Source organism: Blennius ocellaris (genome assembly GCF_963422515.1).
Source record: "Blennius ocellaris genome assembly, chromosome: 14".
NCBI classification, from domain to species: Eukaryota; Metazoa; Chordata; class Actinopteri; order Blenniiformes; family Blenniidae; genus Blennius; species Blennius ocellaris.
The window spans coordinates 28,170,324-28,195,100 of record NC_137663.1 but is presented as its reverse complement, the minus strand read 5'-3'; the positions used below and the strand labels follow the sequence as shown (position 1 = coordinate 28,195,100).

The window sequence follows — 24,777 nt, the reverse complement described above, 5'->3', positions numbered from 1 at the left end:
TGAGCTGCTTCCTGAAGCTCGCTGGACTACCGTGACCCCCCCCCCCCCCCCCCCCCCCCCCTCCTGTGTGTGTGTGTGTGTGTGTGTGTGTGTGTGGCCCCGCCTCCTTCCACATTTAGCAGCAGACACACATGTTTGTGGTCTGTGGTGGGCTTGAGGGTCCAGGGGGCGGGGCTTGAGCCAGGGTGTTGTGTTGTCATGACGACGTCTCCTGTTTCACTCTTTCTGTTGTTTGATGACGTAACATTTGATTCCTGGAACATTTTGTCTTTTAAACCTTTCTGATTCTCATATATCGCTTCTGACGCCCGCCGAGGGCGAAGAGGCGCGGCGTGCTAGCAGCTAGTGGCTAGTGGCTAGCGGCTAGCACTCAATCCAACAAACAAAGTCATTAGCATCAAGTTTGCATGTTCCCGCTGTTTGTTTCTCCGGGAGCTCTCGGGGGGGGGGGGGGGGGGGGGGGTGGGGGGTCACACCAAGTGCCCTGCAGCCCCGTTGGCCCCAGACGTATGGCCCCGGGGCATGTAGGGAGTCGAGGGGAAGGGCAGGCAGCTGCTTCAGCTTCTGTCCCGGCGCTCAGCCTCTGCAGTTCTCCAGTTCCAGTTCTGGGGTTGATTGTTCAGACTGGAATGAAAGTGGCTGCCAGATGGTGGCGCTGTGGCCGACCAGAGTAGGACCAGTGCAGTGGGTCCACACCGGCACGCCGCCGCGCAGCCTCATGAAAGGGTGACCATACATTGTTGGCCGGAGAACCGTGACGGAGCACGGCTAGTGCATGGAGGCTTCATCATCCACACCACCAACACCTCCACCTTCATCATCCACACCACCAACACCTCCACCTTCATCGTCCACACCACCAACACCTCCACCTTCATCATCCACACCACACCACCAACACCTCCACCTTCATCATCCACACCACACCACCAACACCTCCACCTTCATCGTCCACACCACCAACACCTCCACCTTCATCATCCACACCACACCACCAACACCTCCACCTTCATCATCCACACCACCAACACCTCCACCTTCATCATCCACACCACCAACACCTCCACCTTCATCATCCACACCACACCACCAACACCTCCACCTTCATCATCCACACCACACCACCAACACCTCCACCTTCATCATCCACACCACACCACCAACACCTCCACCTTCATCATCCACACCACCAACACCTCCACCTTCATCGTCCACACCACCAACACCTCCACCTTCATCATCCACACCACCAACACCTCCACCTTCATCATCCACACCACACCACCAACACCTCCACCTTCATCATCCACACCTCCACCTTCATCATCCACACCACCAACACCTCCACCTTCATCATCCACACCACCAACACCTCCACCTTCATCATCCACACCACCAACACCTCCACCTTCATCATCCACACCACCAACACCTCCACCTTCATCATCCACACCACACCACCAACACCTCCACCTTCATCATCCACACCGTTTGGTTTCTGCTCCACTCAGAAAAGCAGCTTTGACTCTGTTCTCAGCAGAACAATAGGAAGATTGTCTCACAGCCAAGGAATGTTTGGAATCCTGTGGAGGCGGCAGGAGATGGAGGCTGCAAGAACCGGAGGAGCCGGAGGAACCAGAGGAACCGGAGGAACCGGAGGAACCGGAGGAGCTGGATGAGCTGGATGAGCTGGAGGAACCGGAGGAACCGGAGGAACCGGAGGAACCAGAGGAACCAGAGGAACCGGAGGAACCGGAGGAGCTGGATGAGCTGGATGAGCTGGAGGAACCGGAGGAACCGGAGGAACCGGAGGAACCAGAGGAACCAGAGGAACCGGAGGAATCAAACCCTCCCCCCTTTCTGCTGGTAGGAACCAGCAGTTCTGCACATGCTCAGTAGAGCCAATCAGAACTACATTTCCTTCCTGGTGTCATGACTCCCGGTCTGCTTTTATTTTGACAGTCACCATATTTCAACAGGAAACAACAGCACCAACAACCGGCCCACAAGGAAAACAACATCATTTCCAATGTTTCTGCTCTCAACATGTAAACGAACCTTTCTGAATCAAAAACACAAAAGTGATTCGTTTTCTCTTGAAAACTTGACTTCAGGTTGATTTCACGTTTCCTTCAGGTCACGTGACCCTGAAATAAACCAACTTGTTCACAGGTAGAAATAAAAACTCTTCTGCAACCCAACACACTGAAATAAAGTCAATCAAATGACACTTTTAGATCAACGGTGTGTTTTTGGAAGCTTGATGAGAAAGTGTCATTCCTCCATGAACTCTAGAAGATGAACTCTTCATGTCAAACTAAAGTACAGTGACGTGGTGAACAAGCAGTGAACACGAGGCGCCGCCATGGTTTCTCTGTGAAAGAAGTCGTTTCTGCAGCTTTTTCTTCGGGACGGCAGCCCGACAGTCGTTCCGGTCGTTCCTTTGCGGTTCCTCGACAACAGCCGCTGTTCTGTGTCCAGTTTCCCTGCGTGGATTTTCAATGGCTCAACGTTTTGTTTTCCAGCCGACTTGGCGGAAATGCTCTGCGACCATCATTAATGCCACCAATGCTCTGACGGGCCGTCGCCACAGGACGGAACCCGTCTCCTCTCACAGCAGCTTTACTCTCATTCTTTCTCACTTTGAGGATTTCAGAGTAAAAGAGGCCACTTCCATCAAGATCAGTGTTTTCAACAAATTCCAGAAACAGACGCTCGGTGGACGAGCGTCCCGGTCAGAGTCTGGTCACTGGCCTTCATCTCTACATAGAGCGACATGTAGCACCAATGAGCTAGTTAGCTAGTCAATTAGTAAAACCACTACGAAGCGACCGGACAGCAGCTTGACAGGGTTTGGCTTTATGGACACACTAATCACCTGATGTCTGGCCTGTTTACTGTGTTTTAATCATTTTCATGGAAAACAAATACTATTATTTTGTTTTATTTTTCTCATGGAGATTCAAATGAGGTATTTTTTCAGATTTATTGGAAGAATTGAACGTTATTTTGTCTTAAATTGGATAAAAATGACATTAAATGTGCTGCTTCCTTCTCATTCTGGACACCGAATGGAGCCGGACTGGTTTCAGAAGCGGACTGGAAGAGTTGATGGAGGTGGAGGGTGGAGGAGGGACTGGCGGGGTGCAGCACCACCCTGTGCAGCACCACCTTTTCAAGCACTTTGAAAATAGGATTTATAGACGAGATATTGACGCGGCAGGAAACGACACATTTCTTCTTTTAACAGAGAAAAAACAAACAACTTCGCGGGAACAAGCAATTATTTACGTTTACATTTATTTGTGACTGTGGAAAAGAAGAAGTGGAGGTGAAGAAGTCCAGGAAGGCGGAGCAAAGGAGGGTGGAGCCCTCTGGAGGGTGTAGGAGGCCGACGTAGGAGGAGAGTGTTGAAAAGAGGACGTTGTTGTTGTTGTTGGTAATAATCCATCATCAGGAGGGTCAAGCTGAGCTGCTCACACTTTACACCAGGCTTTTATTTTGACACACTAATGGACGCCGGCCTGCAGAGGACACCGTCACCAGACCTCCGTCACCAGAGGGGAGGGTGGGGATGTAGACCGACCGGGAAACAGAGCTGTGCTCTGCATTGCTGCAGCCGCCCGTCTCAACCTGTGGTCCTCCTCCCCGTCCCTCCTCCGTCCCCGGTGGACGAGCCCCGGTGGACGAGCCCCGGTGGCCGAGTCCCGGTGGACGAGCCCCGGTGGAGGAGTCCTGGTGGAGTCCAGCACCACCCTGGACAAGTCCGTCTCATCGCCACCCCGTCGTCACGTCATCCCCCCGTCGTCTCATCGCCACGCCGTCGTCACGTCATCCCCCCGTCGTCTCATCGCCACGCCGTCGTCACGTCATCACCCTGTCGTCGTCCCTTGTGGACGAGTCCTGGTGGCCGAGTCCCGGTGGACGAGTCCCGGTGGACGAATCCCGGTTGAGTCCAGCACCACCCTGGACAAGTCCGTCTCATCGCCACGCCGTCGTCACGTCATCACCCCGTTCTCGTCCCTTGTGGATGAGTCCCGGTGGACGAGTCCCGGTGGACGAGTCCCGGTGGACGAGTCCTGGTGGCCGAGCCCCGGTGGACGAGCCCCGGTGGACGAGTGCTGGTTGAGTCCAGCACCACCCTGGACAAGTCCGTCTCATCGCCACCCCGTCGTCACGTCATCACCCCGTTGTCGTCCCTTGTGGACAAGTCCTGGTGAACGAGTCCCGGTGGCCGAGTCCCGGTGGCCGAGCCCCGGTGGACGAGTCCCGGTGGACGAGTCCCGGTGGACGAGCCCCGGTGGACGAGCCCCGGTGGACGAGTCCCGGTGGCCGAGTCCTGGTGGACGAGTCCCGGTGGACGAGTCCCGGTGGCCGAGTCCTGGTGGACGAGCCCCGGTGGACGAGTCCCGGTGGCCGAGTCCTGGTGGACGAGCCCCGGTGGACAAGTCCTGGTGGACGAGTCCCGGTGGACGAGCCCTGGTGGACGAGTCCTGGTGGCCGAGTCCCGGTGGACGAGTCCCGGTGGACGAGTCCCGGTGGACGAGTCCCGGTGGACGAGTTCTGGTTGAGTCCAGCACCACCCTGGACAAGTCCGTCTCATCGCCACCCCTTCGTCACGTCATCACCCCGTTGTCGTCCCTTGTGGACAAGTCCTGGTGAACGAGTCCCGGTGGACGAGTCCTGGTGGACGAGCCCCGGTGGACAAGTCCTGGTGGACGAGTCCCGGTGGACGAGCCCCGGTGGACAAGTCCTGGTGGACGAGTCCCGGTGGACGAGCCCCGGTGGACGAGTCCTGGTGGCCGAGCCCCGGTGGACGAGTCCCGGTGGCCGAGTCCCGGTGGACGAGCCCCGGTGGACAAGTCCTGGTGGACGAGTCCCGGTGGACGAGCCCCGGTGGACGAGTCCTGGTGGACGAGTCCTGGTGGCCGAGTCCCGGTGGACGAGTCCCGGTGGACGAGTGCTGGTTGAGTCCAGCACCACCCTGGACAAGTCCGTCTCATCGCCACCCCGTCATCACGTCATCACCCCGTTGTCGTCCCTTGTGGACAAGTCCTGGTGAACGAGTCCCGGTGGACGAGTCCTGGTGAACGAGTCCCGGTGGACGAGCCCCGGTGGACGAGTCCTGGTGGCCGAGTCCCGGTGGACGAGCCCCGGTGGACGAGTCCTGGTGGACGAGTCCCGGTGGCCGAGTCCCGGTGGACGAGTCCCGGTGGACGAGTCCCGGTGGACGAGTCCCGGTGGACGAGTCCCGGTGGACGAGCCCCGGTGGAAGAGCCCCGGTGGAGGAGTCCTGGTGGAGTCCAGCACCACCCTGGACAAGTCCGTCTCATCGCCACCCCGTCATCACGTCATCACGCCGTCGTCACGTCATCCCCCCGTCGTCTCATCGCCACGCCGTCGTCACGTCATCACCCTGTCGTCGTCCCTTGTGGACGAGTCCTGGTGGCCGAGTCCCGGTGGACGAGTCCCGGTGGACGAATCCTGGTTGAGTCCAGCACCACCCTGGACAAGTCCGTCTCATCGCCACGCCGTCGTCTCATCGCCACGCCGTCGTCACGTCATCACCCCGTTCTCGTCCCTTGTGGATGAGTCCCGGTGGACGAGTCCCGGTGGCCGAGCCCCGGTGGACGAGTCCCGGTGGACGAGTCCTGGTGGCCGAGCCCCGGTGGACGAGCCCCGGTGGACGAGTGCTGGTTGAGTCCAGCACCACCCTGGACAAGTCCGTCTCATCGCCACCCCGTCGTCACGTCATCACCCCGTTGTCGTCCCTTGTGGACAAGTCCTGGTGAACGAGTCCCGGTGGCCGAGTCTCGGTGGACGAGCCCCGGTGGACGAGTCCCGGTGGACGAGCCCCGGTGGACGAGTCCCGGTGGACGAGTCCTGGTGGCCGAGCCCCGGTGGACGAGTCCCGGTGGACGAGTCCCGGTGGACGAGTCCCGGTGGACGAGTCCCGGTGGACGAGCCCCAGTGGACGAGCCCCGGTGGACGAGTCCCGGTGGCCGAGTCCCGGTGGACGAGCCCCGGTGGCCGAGTCCCGGTGGACGAGCCCCGGTGGCCGAGTCCCGGTGGACGAGCCCCGGTGGACGAGTCCCGGTGGACGAGTCCTGGTGGCCGAGCCCCGGTGGACGAGTCCCGGTGGACGAGTCCCGGTGGACGAGCCCCAGTGGACGAGCCCCGGTGGACGAGTCCCGGTGGCCGAGTCCCGGTGGACGAGCCCCGGTGGCCGAGTCCCGGTGGACGAGCCCCGGTGGCCGAGTCCCGGTGGATGAGTCCCGGTGGACGAGCCCCGGTGGACGAGCCCCGGTGGACGAGTCCTGGTGAACGAGTCCTGGTGGCCGAGTCCCGGTGGACGAGTCCTGGTGGAGTCCAGCACCACCATGGACAAGTCCGTCTCAGCGCCCAGTATACGGACCCAGCTCTCGCTTAGCTCCTCCCACAAGACATCTCAGGGGACATAGGCTTTCTCCAAGTCCACGAGACACATGTAGGCCGAGTTGTCCAACTCACGTCCCCCTTCATTAATCTGTGAGACGGTGAAGAGCTGGACCGTTGTTCCAAGACGGAATCCACATCGGTCCTGCTGGATCCGTGGTTCTACTATCGGTCGGTAGCATCGGTCTCCTCTTCAGTCTTGGACCTCTCCTCTTCAGTCTTGGACCTCTCCTCTTCAGTCTTGGACCTCTCCTCTTCAGCCTTGGACCTCTCCTCTTCAGTCTTGGACCTCTCCTCTTCAGTCTTGGACCTCTCCTCTTCAGTCTTGGACCTCTCCTCTTCAGCCTTGGACTGAACCCTAACCCTAACCCCCCCTAACCCGAACCCTCAGCCTTGGACTCTTATATGTCCAAGGAACTTTGGAGAGTGTACAGTTCGAGTTCAAGGTCCTGGGTGTTACTTTTATTCCAGCTTGTTCCAGTGGTGAAAGGCCAACGCCACCTGATGGAGGAGGTCGTCTTCCTCCTGCAACATCCTCTCGGTGTTCTCAAGTTGTAACTGGAGACTCTTCTCCAAGGCCCGAACCTCCCGTTTCTTCTGTTTCAGCAGTTTCTTATTGTCCTCCTCCAAACTGCTGACCTCTGAACTGAGCTCACTGACCTTCTGCTCAAACGCCGACCGCAGGACATACTTCTGTTTCCTGGCCTCCTCCAGCTTAGTGACCTTCACCTGCTGGAGCTGAGCCTCGGCTCTCTCCAGTTCCAACCTGGTGCTCTCCAGGTAGGTCCAGACGATCGTTGCATCGTCCTTCAGTTCCTGCACTTCCTTTTTGAGGTTCTTGCACTCGGTCTCCTTGAGTTTCAGGCCATTTGTGAGGGTTTCCACTCCCAATACGAGCTCGTGAGTGTTGGTGATACTGACCTCTATGTACTCATCGTGCAGCTCTACCTGATGACTCAAGGCGTACGACAGATCATTGATTTTGTCGTCTTTCTCCTTCAACTTCCTCTCATTTTCTTCTCTTTCTAACTGGAGACTGTTTTCCAAGGCCTGAACCTTCTGCTCTTGGTCTCTCAGATGTTGGTCCTTGTCTTGGAGTTCAAGGTGCCACTGTACTTGTTTCATCTCCAAAGCAGCCTTGGACTTCTCTAGTATATCCTGGGACCTCTCTAAGTATGTCCTGGTGTTTGTTAGACCATCATTCATGTCCTGCACTTCCTTTTTGAGGTTCTCGCACTCGGTCTCCTTGAGTTCCAGGCCATTTGTGAGGGCTTCCATTTCCAATTCGAGCTCGTGAGTGTTGGTGACACTGACCTCTATGTAGTCATTGTGCAGCTCTGCCTGATGACTCAAGGCGTACGACAGATCGTTGATTTTGTCGTCTCTTTCCTTCAATTTCCGCTCAGTTTCTTCACTTTGTGACTGGAGACTCTTTTCCAAGGCCTGAACCTCCTGGTCCTTCTCTCTCAGCAGCTTCTCATTCTCGTCTTTCAGACTGGAGACGACTGCAGAAAGTTGACTGACTTCCTCCTCGTACGCAGACTGCAGGGCAGATTTCTCCTCAGCTGCTTCCTTCAGCTTGGTTTCCATCGTCCTCTCCAGCTCAGCCTTGGACCTCTCCTCCTCAGCCTTGGACCTCTCCTCCTCAGCCTTGGACCTCTCCATTTGACCCACGTACATCTCCAGGTTGGTCCAGTGGATCGTTGCATCGTCCTTCAGTTCCCTTTTGAGGTACTCGCACTCGGTCTCCTTGAGTTCCAGTTCTTCACTTTGTGACTGGAGACTCTGTTCCAAGGCCTGAACCTCCTGGTCCTTCTCTCTCAGCCGCTTCTCATTCTCGTCTTTCAGACTGGAGACGACTGCAGAAAGTTGACTGACTTCCTCCTCGTACGCAGACTGCAGGGCAGATTTCTCCTCAGCTGCTTCCTTCAGCTTGGTTTCCATCGTCCTCTTCAGTTCAGCCTTGGACTCTTCCTGCTGATCCAGGAACATCTCCAGGTTGGTCCTGAGGACCGTGACGTCGTCAACCATTACCTTCAGTTCCTTTGTTTGATCGTCACACTCCGTCTCCTTACTGTCCAAGGCACTCTTGAGGGCGTCCACTTCTAACTGAAGGTCATGAGTTTTCTCCTCGCAGTCGCCCATGTGCTCTTGGTACTTTTGTACCTGAGTACGATAGGCCTGCAGCAGCTGAGCGATTTGTTCAGCTCTCTCCTGTAACCTCGTCTCAGTTTCTTCACTTTGTGACTGGAGACTCTTTTCCAAGGCCTGAACCTTCTGCTCCTGGTCTCTCAGATGTTGGTCCTTGTCTTGGAGTTCAAGGTGCCACTGTACTTGTTTCATCTCCAAAGCAGCCTTGGACTTCTCTAGTATATCCTGGGACCTCTCTAAGTATGTCCTGGTGTTTGTTAGACCATCATTCATGTCCTGCACTTCCTTTTTGAGGTTCTCGCACTCGGTCTCCTTGAGTTCCAGGCCATTTGTGAGGGCTTCCATTTCCAATTCGAGCTCGTGAGTGTTGGTGACACTGACCTCTATGTAGTCATTGTGCAGCTCTGCCTGATGACTCAAGGCGTACGACAGATCGTTGATTTTGTCGTCTCTTTCCTTCAATTTCCGCTCAGTTTCTTCACTTTGTGACTGGAGACTCTTTTCCAAGGCCTGAACCTCCTGGTCCTTCTCTCTCAGCCGCTTCTCATTCTCGTCTTTCAGACTGGAGACGACTGCAGAAAGTTGACGGACTTCCTCCTCGTACGCAGACTGCAGGGCAGATTTCTCCTCAGCTGCTTCCTTCAGCTTGGTTTCCATCGTCCTCTCCAGCTCAGCCTTGGACCTCTCCTCCTCAGCCTTGGACCTCTCCTCCTCAGCCTTGGACCTCTCCATTTGACCCACGTACATCTCCAGGTTGGTCCAGTGGATCGTTGCATCGTCCTTCAGTTCCTTTTTGAGGTACTCGCACTCGGTCTCCTTGAGTTCCAGTTCTTCACTTTGTGACTGGAGACTCTTTTCCAAGGCCTGAACCTCCTGGTCCTTGTCTCTCAGCAGCTTCTCATTCTCGTCTTTCAGACTGGAGACGACTGCAGAAAGTTGACTGACTTCCTCCTCGTACGCAGACTGCAGGGCAGATTTCTCCTCAGCTGCTTCCTCCAGCTTGGTTTCCATCGTCCTCTTCAGTTCAGCCTTGGACTCTTCCTGCTGATCCAGGAACATCTCCAGGTTGGTCCTGAGGACCGTGACGTCGTCAACCATTACCTTCAGTTCCTTTGTTTGATCGTCACACTCCGTCTCCTTACTGTCCAAGGCACTCTTGAGGGCGTCCACTTCTAACTGAAGGTCATGAGTTTTCTCCTCGCAGTCGCCCATGTGCTCTTGGTACTTTTGTACCTGAGTACGATAGGCCTGCAGCAGCTGAGCGATTTGTTCAGCTCTCTCCTGTAACCTCGTCTCAGTTTCTTCACTTTGTGACTGGAGACTCTTTTCCAAGGCCTGAACCTTCTGCTCCTGGTCTCTCAGATGTTGGTCCTTGTCTTGGAGTTCAGAGTCCAACTGTTCCAGTTTGGTCTCCAGAGTTCTGACCCGGCTGCTCAACTCCTCCTTCTCTTTCAGCAGCTTCTCATCGTCTTCTTTCAAGCTGCAGACGACTGGAGGAGGCTGGCCGAGATCCTTCTTGCACTGGCAATGCATTCCCGATCCGTCCTCAACTCTGTCCTCCACCTGAGTGTCCACTTCCCCCTCCAGGTCCCCTTTATACCCCTCCAGAGCTTGGGCCAGTTGTTCTCGTTCTTCTTCGACGCTCCTTAATTGACGCCAGAGCTTCATGTAATCCTCCATCTGGTCGTTGCTCAACTTTCTGTAAAAGCTCAGCTCGTTTTTCAATTGTTTGATTGTATCACAACTGCGTCCCGCAGTCGTCTGCTGTGCGCTTTCCATTCCTGAAGTAAAATCCTGTGACATGTTTTGACTTGTAACTCGTAAAACTCGTAAAGCTGGTCTTCACTGAAATGTTGTATCGATCTGTCTTTGAGATGAACTGAACACCTCTGGAGCCTCGTGGGCTTTTATACCTGCTGACATCAAAGCTTTCATGTTCACATGACATCATCACATGATCAAGGCTTTCATGTTCCCAACACGGCATAACACGATCCAAGGCTTTGATGTTCACAGTGAGCCTTCATGTTCTGGTGTTGCCACGGTAACAGGTACCTGGGCGACTGCAGACACACAAAGCTACATTGTTTTCAGCATTTCTGATGTTCCCATGTAAACGGATGCCATTTTCAAAATGTGGGAAAACTTCTCTGAAACAATAAAAGAATAATATCGTTGTACTGAAAACACTGTCGTGTAAACGGGGCCTTACGCAGCGTTTGTCTTTCTTTCACCTGACTGTGTTTAATTAAAAGGCAATTAGGACTTTTGGAAAAACCTAATCTGACGAGGCATCACTCGGGTTCCGTCCGCGTCTTTTTCTGCTTCATAAATATATTATTATAATATATATCTCCCCCGACGGTCCTCAGACTGCTGACGAGGCAGAATCAGTCTGACAGGCCAGAGTCAACTTCAGTGGGACACAGCAGAGTGGAGACAACGGGGACGCAGCAGAGTGGAGACAACGGGGACACAGCAGAGTGGGGACTCAGCAGAGTGGAGACAATGGGGACGCAGCAGAGTGGAGACAACGGGGACGCAGCAGAGCGGAGACAACGGGGACACAGCAGAGTGGGGACTCAGCAGAGTGGAGACAACGGGGACACAGCAGAGTGGGGACTCAGCAGAGTGGAGACAACGGGGACGCAGCAGAGTGGAGACAATGGGGGACACAGCAGAGTGAGGACGCAGCAGAGTGGGGACACAGCAGAGCGGAGACAACGTGGGACACAGCAGAGTGAGGACGCAGCAGAGTGGGGACACAGCAGAGTGAGGACGCAGCAGAGTGAGGACAGTGAGGACACAGCAGAGTGAGGACGCAGCAGAGTGAGGACAGTGAGGACACAGCAGAGTGAGGACAGTGAGGACACAGCAGAGTGAGGACACAGCAGAGCATGGTGGACATGATGGCGTCAGTCAATCATGTGTGAAAGCGTCGTAGAGATCCAGAGCTTTGATGGAGGGTTAGGGTTAGGACATCGAGTTGCAGAGACAAGTATCGGTAGTTTAGGAAGGTTGTAGAGTCATTATGACCTTTTTCATCAAATTTAGAACTGTGATAACACGCCCCCCCCCCCCCCCCCCCCCGTCCTCATAGCCTGAAATGCTACGACGAGCTGACGAGCTAACACTCTGCTGGAGGACGACAGGATGAAGAATGGCGGCATCCTGAGCGCCGCCTGGCTCCGCCGCCGAGGCTTCAGTGAGACAGAAAGTGGCGTCTTTATGGAGCGACGCCGCCACTGGGACGGCGAGGCAGAACGGCGAGGCAGAACGGCGAGGCAGAACGGCGAGGCAGAACGGCTCAGAGAACCAGATAAACCAACAGACGAACTGAAAACAGGAGGAACGCTGAGCAGCACAATAACAAACATCAGCACAGCTGGAGGCTTTCAACCTCTCATGACGGAACATCAGCAAACGACTCCAGCAGCAAGAACCTGGGTTTGACTGACTGATCGAAAGACCATCGTGACGAAGGTCAGTTCTACCCTACTGATGATGAGCTGCTGCAATAGTCATGATTCTAAAGAGGAAATCATCTGGATCACACAGAGGTTCAAAGAACAAGTCATCTGGATCACACAGAGGTTGAAAGAACAAGTCATCTGGATCACACAGAGGTTCAAAGAACAAGTCATCTGGATCACACAGAGGTTCAAAGAACAAGTCATCTGGATCACACAGAGGTTCAAAGAACAAGTCATCTGGATGACTGTAGCTCTGTAGCTCTGTAGCTCTGTAGCGCTGTAGCTCTGTAGCGCTGTAGCTCTGTAGCTCTATAGCTCTATAGCTCTATAGCTCTATAGCTCTATAGCGCTGTAGCGCTGTAGCTCCGTAGCTCCGTAGCTCTGTAGCTCTGTAGCTCTGTAGCTCTGTAGCTCTATAGCGCTGTAGCTCTGTAGCTCTGTAGCTCTATAGCTCTGTAGCTCTGTAGCTCTGTAGCTCTGTACCGCTGTAGCTCTGTAGCTCTATAGCTCTGTAGCTCTGTAGCTCTGTAGCTCTATAGCTCTATAGCGCTGTAGCGCTGTAGCTCCGTAGCTCCGTAGCTCCGTAGCTCTGTAGCTCTGTAGCTCTGTAGCTCTATAGCTCTATAGCTCTATAGCTCTATAGCGCTGTAGCGCTGTAGCTCTGTAGCTCTGTAGCTCTGTAGCTCTGTAGCTCTGACCTGTGCTAGTGGGGACCGTTCCATTTGGACCAATGTTTGCAGGAGACAACGATGACGTCCGTCCAACAGGCTGTTTTCAGGTCCGTCCTACGTTAAACGTTTACGACACAAACAAACACGAGAGTCTGAGGACAGAAGAACGAATGAAGACGTAAATAAGAAGACGAGTGCGCCGCAGTCAAACAAAGAGAGAAAGTGTCATTTCAAAAAGGACAGGACGACTTCACACCGCCGGACACGACGGAGCCTTGTGGTCCCTCTGTGTCCCTCTGTGTCCCTCTGTGTCCCTCTGTGTCCCTCTGCAGCAGCGTCTCCGTTTGTCACCAAGGACAAAACCATGTGAGACCACCTGCTGGGCTCTCATCAAAAAAGTTCTGACAGCAAGAGATGTCTAGATCAATGCAGTCCTTTCTATTGTGTCCAAAGGACGGTTTGTCTGACGAGGGGACAGCAGCTGTGTCCCCAGCGTGTTTCACTCAGCGAGGCGTCGTACCGCTGCACAGCTTGTAGCATTAAGCTAGCCCTGTCCTTCACCCCCACATGGCCAAACACATTCCATGAGTCTGGAATCATAACCAATGACAGGAGACAACAAGGGGGACTGGTTCACGGTCCCTACAGGACCCTGGTTTGAGTCCAGGACACAACCAAGGGGGACTGGTTCACGGTCCCTACAGGACCCTGGTTTGAGTCCAGGACACAACCAAGGGGGACTGGTTCACGGTCCCTACAGGACCCTGGTTTGAGTCCAGGTTCCAGGTGTTTGCATGTTCTACCTGATTCTGACAGACGTTGAGCACAAGGAGAACCTGCTCTGATTCTAGTCCTGGATTCATCCACAACCTGCCAGGACCTTGAACCGGAGGTCTCGGTTCCCCAACCGCAGGGACGACGTGTCAAATGGAAGTGAAAGAAGGAGGCGGCAGTTTCCGACACCCTGCTTGTTAGCACGTCTGCTAAAGACGCCAAAGCTTCCTGTCTGACACGGCGACCATGAAAGAAAAGACGCCGTCCAGCAGAGCCTGGGACGGGGGGACAGCAGAGCCGGGGACGGGGGGACAGCAGAGCCGGGGACGGGGGGACACTGGAGGGTCACGACGCCAGCCGGTCCGGACTCCGGGGAGCAGATCATCAAATGAAGTGAAACTGGAAACGTAGCGAGGACACGGTCCCTGAACGCACCGCCATCAATTATTCCTTCAGCCCTCCGCTGGCGCTGCTGCTCATTAGCTTCCTCTCCTCTTTCCTCCCTCCGTCACAACAAAGCCTGCGGCGGCTGTTTGCTCTCCTCCTGCTCCTCCTGCTCCTCCTGCTCCTCCTTCTCCTCCTGCTCCTCCTGCTCCTCCTGCTCCTCCTGCTCCTCCTTCTCCTCCTGCTCCTCCTGCTCCTCCTGCTCCTCATTCTCCTCCTGCTCCTCCTTCTCCTCCTGCTCCTCCTTCTCCTCCTGCTCCTCCTGCTCCTCCTTCTTCTCCTGCTCCTCGTCACCGTTTTTACACAAGAAGAGCACAATGAGCATTTCCTCGTCGGAAATCCCTTCAAGAACAGAAACAAGTAGCTTCAGCCTTGAAGCTGAAAGCAGCTTTGACTCTGTTCTCAGCAGAACAATAGGAAGATTGTCTCACAGCCAAGGAATGTTTGGAATCCTGTGGAGGCGGCAGGAGATGGAGGCTGCAAGAACCGGAGGAGCCGGAGGAACCAGAGGAACCGGAGGAACCGGAGGAGCTGGATGAGCTGGATGAGCTGGAGGAACCAGAGGAACCGGAGGAACCAGAGGAACCAGAGGAACCGGAGGAATCAAACCCTCCCCCCTTTCTGCTGGTAGGAACCAGCAGTTCTGCACATGCTCAGTAGAGCCAATCAGAACTACATTTCCTTCCTGGTGTCATGACTCCCGGTCTGCTTTTATTTTGACAGTCACCATATTTCAACAGGAAACAACAGCACCAACAACCGGCCCACAAGGAAAACAACATCATTTCCAGTGTTTCTGCTCTCAACATGTAAACGAACCTTTCTGAATCAAAAACACAAAAGTGATTCGTTTTCTCTTGAAAACTTGACTTCGGGTTGATTTCACGTTTCCTTCAGGTCACGTGACCCTGAAATAAACCAACTTGTTCACAGGTAGAAATAAAAACTCTTCTGCAACCCAACACACTGAAATAAAGTCAATCAAATGACACTTTTAGATCAACGGTGTGTTTTTGGAAGCTTGATGAGAAAGTGTCATTCCTCCATGAACTCTAGAAGATGAACTCTTCATGTCAAACTAAAGTACAGTGACGTGGTGAACAAGCAGTGAACACGAGGCGCCGCCATGGTTTCTCTGTGAAAGAAGTCGTTTCTGCAGCTTTTTCTTCGGGACGGCAGTCCGACAGTCGTTCCGGTCGTTCCTTTGCGGTTCCTCGACAACAGCCGCTGTTCTGTGTCCAGTTTCCCTGCGTGGATTTTCAATGGCTCAACGTTTTGTTTTCCAGCCGACTTGGCGGAAATGCTCTGCGACCATCATTAATGCCACCAATGCTCTGACGGGCCGTCGCCACAGGACGGAACCCGTCTCCTCTCACAGCAGCTTTACTCTCATTCTTTCTCACTTTGAGGATTTCAGAGTAAAAGAGGCCACTTCCATCAAGATCAGTGTTTTCAACAAATTCCAGAAACAGACGCTCGGTGGACGAGCGTCCCGGTCAGAGTCTGGTCACTGGCCTTCATCTCTACATAGAGCGACATGTAGCACCAATGAGCTAGTTAGCTAGTCAATTAGTAAAACCACTACGAAGCGACCGGACAGCAGCTTGACAGGGTTTGGCTTTATGGACACACTAATCACCTGATGTCTGGCCTGTTTACTGGGTTTTAATCATTTTCATGGAAAACAAATACTATTATTTTGTTTTATTTTTCTCATGGAGATTCAAATGAGGTATTTTTTCAGATTTATTGGAAGAATTGAACGTTATTTTGTCTTAAATTGGATAAAAATGACATTAAATGTGCTGCTTCCTTCTCATTCTGGACACCGAATGGAGCCGGACTGGTTTCAGAAGCGGACTGGAAGAGTTGATGGAGGTGGAGGGTGGAGGAGGGACTGGCGGGGTGCAGCACCACCCTGTGCAGCACCACCTTTTCAAGCACTTTGAAAATAGGATTTATAGACGAGATATTGACGCGGCAGGAAACGACACATTTCTTCTTTTAACAGAGAAAAAACAAACAAATTCGCGGGAACAAGCAATTATTTACGTTTACATTTATTTGTGACTGTGGAAAAGAAAAAGTGGAGGTGAAGAAGTCCAGGAAGGCGGAGCAAAGGAGGGTGGAGCCCTCTGGAGGGTGTAGGAGGCCGACGTAGGAGGAGAGTGTTGAAAAGAGGACGTTGTTGTTGTTGTTGGTAATAATCCATCATCAGGAGGGTCAAGCTGAGCTGCTCACACTTTACACCAGGCTTTTATTTTGACACACTAATGGACGCCGGCCTGCGGAGGACACCGTCACCAGACCTCCGTCACCAGAGGGGAGGGTGGGGATGTAGACCGACCGGGAAACAGAGCTGTGCTCTGCATTGCTGCAGCCGCCCGTCTCAACCTGTGGTCCTCCTCCCCGTCCCTCCTCCGTCCCCGGTGGACGAGCCCCGGTGGACGAGCCCCGGTGGACGAGTCCCGGTGGACGAGCCCCGGTGGAGGAGTCCTGGTGGAGGAGTCCAGCACCACCCTGGACAAGTCCGTCTCATCGCCACCCCGTCATCACGTCATCACGCCGTCGTCACGTCATCCCCCCGTCGTCTCATCGCCACGCCGTCGTCACGTCATCACCCTGTCGTCGTCCCTTGTGGACGAGTCCTGGTGGCCGAGTCCCGGTGGACGAGTCCCGGTGGACGAATCCTGGTTGAGTCCAGCACCACCCTGGACAAGTCCGTCTCATCGCCACCCCGTCGTCTCATCGCCACGCCGTCGTCACGTCATCACCCCGTTCTCGTCCCTTGTGGATGAGTCCCGGTGGACGAGTCCCGGTGGCCGAGCCCCGGTGGACGAGTCCCGGTGGACGAGTCCTGGTGGCCGAGCCCCGGTGGACGAGCCCCGGTGGACGAGTGCTGGTTGAGTCCAGCACCACCCTGGACAAGTCCGTCTCATCGCCACCCCGTCGTCACGTCATCACCCCGTTGTCGTCCCTTGTGGACAAGTCCTGGTGAACGAGTCCCGGTGGCCGAGTCCCGGTGGCCGAGCCCCGGTGGACGAGTCCCGGTGGACGAGTCCCGGTGGACGAGCCCCGGTGGACGAGCCCCGGTGGACGAGTCCCGGTGGCCGAGTCCTGGTGGACGAGCCCCGGTGGACGAGTCCCGGTGGCCGAGTCCTGGTGGACGAGCCCCGGTGGACAAGTCCTGGTGGACGAGCCCCGGTGGACGAGTCCCGGTGGACGAGTCCCGGTGGACGAGCCCCGGTGGACGAGCCCCGGTGGACGAGTCCCGGTGGCCGAGTCCTGGTGGACGAGCCCCGGTGGACGAATCCTGGTTGAGTCCAGCACCACCCTGGACAAGTCCGTCTCATCGCCACCCCGTCGTCACGTCATCACGTCATCCCCCCGTCGTCTCATCGCCACGCCGTCGTCACGTCATCACCCCGTTGTCGTCCCTTGTGGACGAGTCCCGGTGGACGAGTCCCGGTGGCCGAGTCCTGGTGGCCGAGCCCCGGTGGACAAGTCCTGGTGGATGAGTCCTGGTGGACGAGTCCCGGTGGACGAGCCCCGGTGGACGAGTCCCGGTGGCCGAGTCCTGGTGGACGAGCCCCGGTGGACGAGTCCCGGTGGCCGAGTCCTGGTGGACGAGCCCCGGTGGACAAGTCCTGGTGGACGAGTCCCGGTGGACGAGCCCCGGTGGACGAGTCCCGGTGGCCGAGCCCCGGTGGACAAGTCCTGGTGGACGAGTCCCGGTGGACGAGTCCTGGTGGACGAGCCCCGGTGGACAAGTCCAGGTGGACGAGTCCCGGTGGACGAGCCCCGGTGGACGAGTCCCGGTGGACGAGCCCCGGTGGATGAGTCCCGGTGGACGAGTCCCGGTGGACGAGTCCCGGTGGACGAGCCCCGGTGGACGAGCCCCGGTGGACGAGTCCCGGTGGACGAGTCCCGGTGGACGAGCCCCGGTGGACGAGCCCCGGTGGACGAGTCCCGGTGGCCGAGTCCTGGTGGACGAGCCCCGGTGGACGAGTCCCGGTGGCCGAGTCCTGGTGGACGAGTCCCGGTGGCCGAGTCCTGGTGGACGAGCCCCGGTGGACGAGTCCTGGTGGACGAGTCCCGGTGGACGAGATCCGGTGGACGAGTCCTGGTGGCCGAGTCCCGGTGGATGAGTCCCGGTGGACGAGTCCTGGTTGAGTCCAGCACCACCCTGGACAAGTCCGTCTCATCGCCACCCCGTCATCACGTCATCACCCCGTTGTCGTCCCTTGTGGACAAGTCCTGGTGAACGAGTCCCGGTGGACGAGTCCTGGTGGACGAGCCCCGGTGGACAAGTCCTGGTGGACGAGTCCCGGTGGACGAGCCCCGGTGGACGAGTCCCGGTGGACGAGTCCCGGTGGACGAGTCCCGGTGGACGAGCCCCGGTGGACGAGCCCCGGTGGACGAGTCCTGGTGGACGAGCCCCGGTGGACGAGTCCCGGTGGCCGAGTCCTGGTGGACGAGCCCCGGTGGACGAGTCCTGGTGAACGAGTCCTGGTGGACGAGCCCCGGTGGACGAGCCCCGGTGGACGAGTCCCGGTGGACGAGTCCCGGTGGACGAGTCCTGGTGGAGTCCAGCACCACCATGGACAAGTCCGTCTCAGCGCCCAGTATACGGACCCAGCTCTCCCTTAGCTCCTCCCACAAGACATCTCAGGGGACATAGGCTTTCTCCAAGTCCACGAGACACATGTAGACCGAGTTGTCCAACTCACGTCCCCCTTCATTAATCTGTGAGACGGTGAAGAGCTGGACCGTTGTTCCAAGACGGAATCCACATCGGTCCTGCTGGATCCGTGGTTCTACTATCGGTCGGTAGCATCGGTCTCCTCTTCAGTCTTGGACCTCTCCTCTTCAGTCTTGGACCTCTCCTCTTCAGCCATGGACCTCTCCTCTTCAGTCTTGGACCTCTCCTCTTCAGTCTTGGACCTCTCCTCTTCAGTCTTGGACCTCTCCTCTTCAGCCATGGACCTCTCCTCTTCAGTCTTGGACCTCTCCTCTTCAGCCATGGACCTCTCCTCTTCAGCCTTTGACTGAACCCTAACCCTAACCCCCCCTAACCCGAACCCTCAGCCTTGGACTCTTATATGTCCAAGGAACTTTGGAGAGTGTACAGTTCGAGTTCAAGGTCCTGGGTGTTGCTTTTATTCCAGCTTGTTCCAGTGGTGAAAGGCCAACGCCACCTGATGGAGGAGGTCGTCTTCCTCCTGCAACATCCTCTCGGTGTTCTCAAGTTGTAACTGGAAACTCTTCTCCAAGGCCCGAACCTCCCGTTTCTTCTGTTTCAGCAGTTTCTTATTGTCCTCCTCCAAACTGCTGACCTCTGAACTGAGCTCACTGACCTTCTGCTCAAACGCCGACCGCAGGACATACTTCTGTTTCCTGGCCTCCTCCAGCTTAGTGACCTTCACCTGCTGGAGCTGAGCCTCGGCTCTCTCCAGTTCCAACCTGGTGCTCTCCAGGTAGGTCCAGACGATCGTTGCATCGTCCTTCAGTTCCTGCACTTCCTTTTTGAGGTTCTTGCACTCGGTCTCCTTGAGTTTCAGGCCATTTGTGAGGGTTTCCACTTCCAATACGAGCTCGTGAGTGTTGGTGATACTGACCTCTATGTACTCATCGTGCAGCTCTACCTGATGACTCAAGGCGTACGACAGATCATTGATTTTGTCGTCTTTCTCCTTCAACTTCCTCTCATTTTCTTCTCTTTCTAACTGGAGACTCTTTTCCAAGGCCTGAACCTTCTGCTCTTGGTCTCTCAGATGTTGGTCCTTGTGTTGGAGTTCAAGGTGCCACTGTACTTGTTTCATCTCCAAAGCAGCCTTGGACTTCTCTAGTATATCCTGGGACCTCTCTAAGTATGTCCTGGTGTTTGTTAGACCATCATTCATGTCCTGCACTTCCTTTTTGAGGTTCTCGCACTCGGTCTCCTTGAGTTCCAGGCCATTTGTGAGGGCTTCCATTTCCAATTCGAGCTCGTGAGTGTTGGTGACACTGACCTCTATGTAGTCATTGTGCAGCTCTGCCTGATGACTCAAGGCGTACGACAGATCGTTGATTTTGTCGTCTCTTTCCTTCAATTTCCGCTCAGTTTCTTCACTTTGTGACTGGAGACTCTTTTCCAAGGCCTGAACCTCCTGGTCCTTCTCTCTCAGCAGCTTCTCATTCTCGTCTTTCAGACTGGAGACGACTGCAGAAAGTTGACGGACTTCCTCCTCGTACGCAGACTGCAGGGCAGATTTCTCCTCAGCTGCTTCCTTCATCTTGGTTTCCATCGTCCTCTCCAGCTCAGCCTTGGACCTCTCCTCCTCAGCCTTGGACCTCTCCTCCTCAGCCTTGGACCTCTCCATTTGACCCACGTACATCTCCAGGTTGGTCCAGTGGATCGTTGCATCGTCCTTCAGTTCCTTTTTGAGGTACTCGCACTCGGTCTCCTTGAGTTCCAGTTCTTCACTTTGTGACTGGAGACTCTGTTCCAAGGCCTGAACCTCCTGGTCCTTGTCTCTCAGCCATTGGTCCTTGTCTTGGAGTTCAGAGTCCAACTGTTCCAGTTTGGTCTCCAGAGTTCTGACCCGGCTGCTGAAGTCCTCGTCCTTCTCTCTCAGCAGCTTCTCATTCTCGTCTTTCAGACTGGAGACGACTGCAGAAAGTTGACTGACTTCCTCCTCGTACGCAGACTGCAGGGCAGATTTCTCCTCAGCTGCTTCCTCCAGCTTGGTTTCCATCGTCCTCTTCAGTTCAGCCTTGGACTCTTCCTGCTGATCCAGGAACATCTCCAGGTTGGTCCTGAGGACCGTGACGTCGTCAACCATTACCTACAGTTCCTTTGTTTGATCGTCACACTCCGTTCCTCCTTTACTGTCCAAGGCACTCTTGAGGGCGTCCACTTCTAACTGAAGGTCATGAGTTTTCTCCTCGCAGTCGCCCATGTGCTCTTGGTACTTTTGTACCTGAGTACGATAGGCCTGCAGCAGCTGAGCGATTTGTTCAGCTCTCTCTGTAACCTCGTCTCAGTTTCTTCACTTTGTGACTGGAGACTCTTTTCCAAGGCCTGAACCTTCTGCTCCTGGTCTCTCAGATGTTGGTCCTTGTCTTGGAGTTCAAGGTGCCACTGTACTTGTTTCATCTCCAAAGCAGCCTTGGACTTCTCTAGTATATCCTGGGACCTCTCTAAGTATGTCCTGGTGTTTGTTAGACCATCATTCATGTCCTGCACTTCCTTTTTGAGGTTCTCGCACTCGGTCTCCTTGAGTTCAGGCCATTTGTGAGGGCTTCCATTTCCAATTCGAGCTCGTGAGTGTTGGTGACACTGACCTCTATGTAGTCATTGTGCAGCTCTGGCCTGATGACTCAAGGCGTACGACAGATCGTTGATTTTGTCGTCTCTTTCCTTCAATTCTGCTCAGTTTCTTCACTTTGTGACTGGAGACTCTTTTCCAAGGCCTGAACCTTCCTGGTCCTTCTCTCTCAGCCGCTTCTCATTCTCGTCTTTCAGACTGGAGACGACTGCAGAAAGTTGACGGACTTCCTCCTCGTACGCAGACTGCAGGGCAGATTTCTCCTCAGCTGCTTCCTTCAGCTTGGTTTCCATCGTCCTCTCCAGCTCAGCCTTGGACCTCTCCTCCTCAGCCTTGGACCTCTCCTCCTCAGCCTTGGACCTCTCCATTTGACCCACGTACATCTCCAGGTTGGTCCAGTGGATCGTTGCATCGTCCTTCAGTTCCTTTTTGAGGTACTCGCACTCGGTCTCCTTGAGTTCCAGTTCTTCACTTTGTGACTGGAGGACTCTTTTCCAAGGCCTGAACCTCCTAGGTCCTTGTCTCTCAGCAGCTTCTCATTCTCGTCTTTCAGACTGGAGACGACTGCAGAAAGTTGACTGACTTCCTCCTCGTACGCAGACTGCAGGGCAGATTTCTCTCAGCTGCTTCCTCCAGCTTGGTTTCCATCGTCCTCTTCAGTTCAGCCTTGGACTCTTCCTGCTGATCCAGGAACATCTCCAGGTGGTCCTGAGGACCGTGACGTCGTCAACCATTACCTTCAGTTCCTTTGTTTGATCGTCACACTCCGTCTCCTTACTGTCCAAGGCACTCTTGAGGGGCGTCCACTTCTAACTGAAGGTCATGAGTTTTCTCCTCGCAGTCGCCCATGTGCTCTTGGTACTTTTGTACCTGAGTACGATAGGCCTGCAGCAGCTGAGCGATTTGTTCAGCTCTCTCCTGTAACCTCGTCTCAGTTTCTTCACTTTGTGACTGGAGACTCTTTTCCAAGGCCTGAACCTTCTGCTCCTGGTCTCTCAGATGTTGGTCCTTGTCTTGGAGTTCAGAGTCCAACTGTTCCAGTTTGGTCTCCAGAGTTCTGACCGGCTGCTCAACTCCTCCTTCTCTTTCAGCAGCTTCTCATCGTCTTCTTTCAAGCTGCAGACGACTGGAGGAGGCTGCCGAGATTCTTCTTGCACTGGCAATGCATTCCCGATCCGTCCTCAACTCTGTCCTCCACCTGAGTGTCCACTTCCCCCTCCAGGTCCCCTTTTATACCCCTCCAGAGCTTGGGCCAGTTGTTCTCGTTCTTCTTCGACGCTCCTTAATTGACGCCAGAGCTTCATGTATCCTCCATCTGGTCGTTGCTCAACTTTCTGTAAAAGCTCAGCTCGTTTTTCAATTGTTTGATTGTATCACAACTGCGTCCCGCAGTCGTCTGCTGTGCGCTTTCCATTCTGAAGTAAAATCCTGTGACATGTTTTGACTTGTAACTCGTAAAACTCGTAAAGCTGGTCTTCACTGAAATGTTGTATCGATCTGTCTTTGAGATGAACTGAACACCTCTGGAGCCTCGTGGGCTTTTATACCTGCTGACATCAAAGCTTTCATGTTCACATGACATCATCACATGATCAAGGCTTTCATGTTCCCAACACGGCATAACACGATCCAAGGCTTTGATGTTCACAGTGAGCCTTCATGTTCTGGTGTTGCCACGGTAACAGGTACCTGGGCGACTGCAGACACACAAAGCTACATTGTTTTCAGCATTTCTGATGTTCCCATGTAAACGGATGCCATTTTCAAATGTGGGAAAACTTCTCTGAAACAATAAAAGAATAATATCGTTGTACTGAAAACACTGTCGTGTAAACGGGGCCTTACGCAGCGTTTGTCTTTCTTTCACCTGACTGTGTTTAATTAAAAGGCAATTAGGACTTTTGGAAAAACCTAATCTGACGAGGCATCACTCGGTTCCGTCCGCGTCTTTTTCTGCTTCATAAATATATTATTATAATATATATCTCCCCCGACGGTCCTCAGACTGCTGACGAGGCAGAATCAGTCTGACAGGCCAGAGTCAACTTCAGTGGGACACAGCAGAGTGGAGACAACGGGGACACAGCAGAGTGGAGACAACGGGGACACAGCAGAGTGGGGACTCAGCAGAGTGGAGACAACGGGGACACAGCAGAGTGGAGACAACGGGGACGCAGCAGAGTGGAGACAACGGGGACGCAGCAGAGTGGAGACAACGGGGACGCAGCAGAGTGGAAACAACGGGGACGCAGCAGAGTGGAGACAACGGGGACGCAGCAGAGTGGGGACAACGGGGACGCAGCAGAGTGGGGACTCAGCAGAGTGGAGACAACGGGGACACAGCAGAGTGGAGACAACGGGACACAGCAGAGTGGAGACAACGGGACGCAGCAGAGTGGAGACAACGGGGACGCAGCAGAGCGGAGACAACGGGGACGCAGCAGAGTGAGGACGCAGCAGAGTGGGGGACACAGCAGAGCGGAGACAACGTGGGACACAGCAGAGTGAGGACGCAGCAGAGTGGGGACACAGCAGAGTGGAGACAACGGGGACGCAGCAGAGTGGAGACAACGGGGACGCAGCAGAGCGGAGACAACGGGGACGCAGCAGAGTGAGGACGCAGCAGAGTGGGGACACAGCAGAGCGGAGACAACGTGGGACACAGCAGAGTGAGGACGCAGCAGAGTGGGGACACAGCAGAGTGAGGACGCAGCAGAGTGAGGACAGTGAGGACACAGCAGAGTGAGGACGCAGCAGAGTGAGGACAGTGAGGACACAGCAGAGTGAGGACAGTGAGGACGCAGCAGAGTGAGGACAGTGAGGACACAGCAGAGTGAGGACACAGCAGAGTGAGGACAGTGAGGACACAGCAGAGTGAGGACAGTGAGGACGCAGCAGAGTGAGGACAGTGAGGACACAGCAGAGTGAGGACAGTGAGGACACAGCAGAGTGAGGACAGTGAGGACACAGCAGAGTGAGGACACAGCAGAGCATGGTGGACATGATGGCGTCAGTCAATCATGTGTGAAAGCGTCGTAGAGATCCAGAGCTTTGATGGAGGGTTAGGGTTAGGACATCGAGTTGCAGAGACAAGTATCGGTAGTTTAGGAAGGTTGTAGAGTCATTATGACCTTTTTCATCAAATTTAGAACTGTGATAACACGCCCCCCCCCCCCCCCCCCCCCCCCCCCCCCCCCCCCCCCCCCCCCCCCCCCCCCTCCTCCCCCGTCCTCGTAGCCTGAAATGCTACGACGAGCTGACGAGCTAACACTCTGCTGGAGGACGACAGGATGAAGAATGGCGGCGTCCTGAGCGCCGCCTGGCTCCGCCGCCGAGGCTTCAGTGAGACAGAAAGTGGCGTCTTTATGGAGCGACGCCGCCACTGGGACGGCGAGGCAGAACGGCGAGGCAGAACGGCGAGGCAGAACGGCGAGGCAGAACGGCGAGGCAGAACGGCGAGGCAGAACGGCGAGGCAGAACGGCTCAGAGAACCAGATAAACCAACAGACGAACTGAAAA

The 24,777-nt window shown here is 55.1% G+C and overlaps 1 protein-coding gene across 1 annotated transcript in view; it reads right to left on the bottom strand.

Annotated features, from left to right (window-relative positions):
- sgcd (sarcoglycan, delta (dystrophin-associated glycoprotein)) overlaps positions 1-24,777 on the bottom strand; it is a 125,378-nt gene that overhangs the window by 41,925 nt on the left and 58,676 nt on the right. The gene's annotated exons all lie outside the window — the stretch shown is intronic.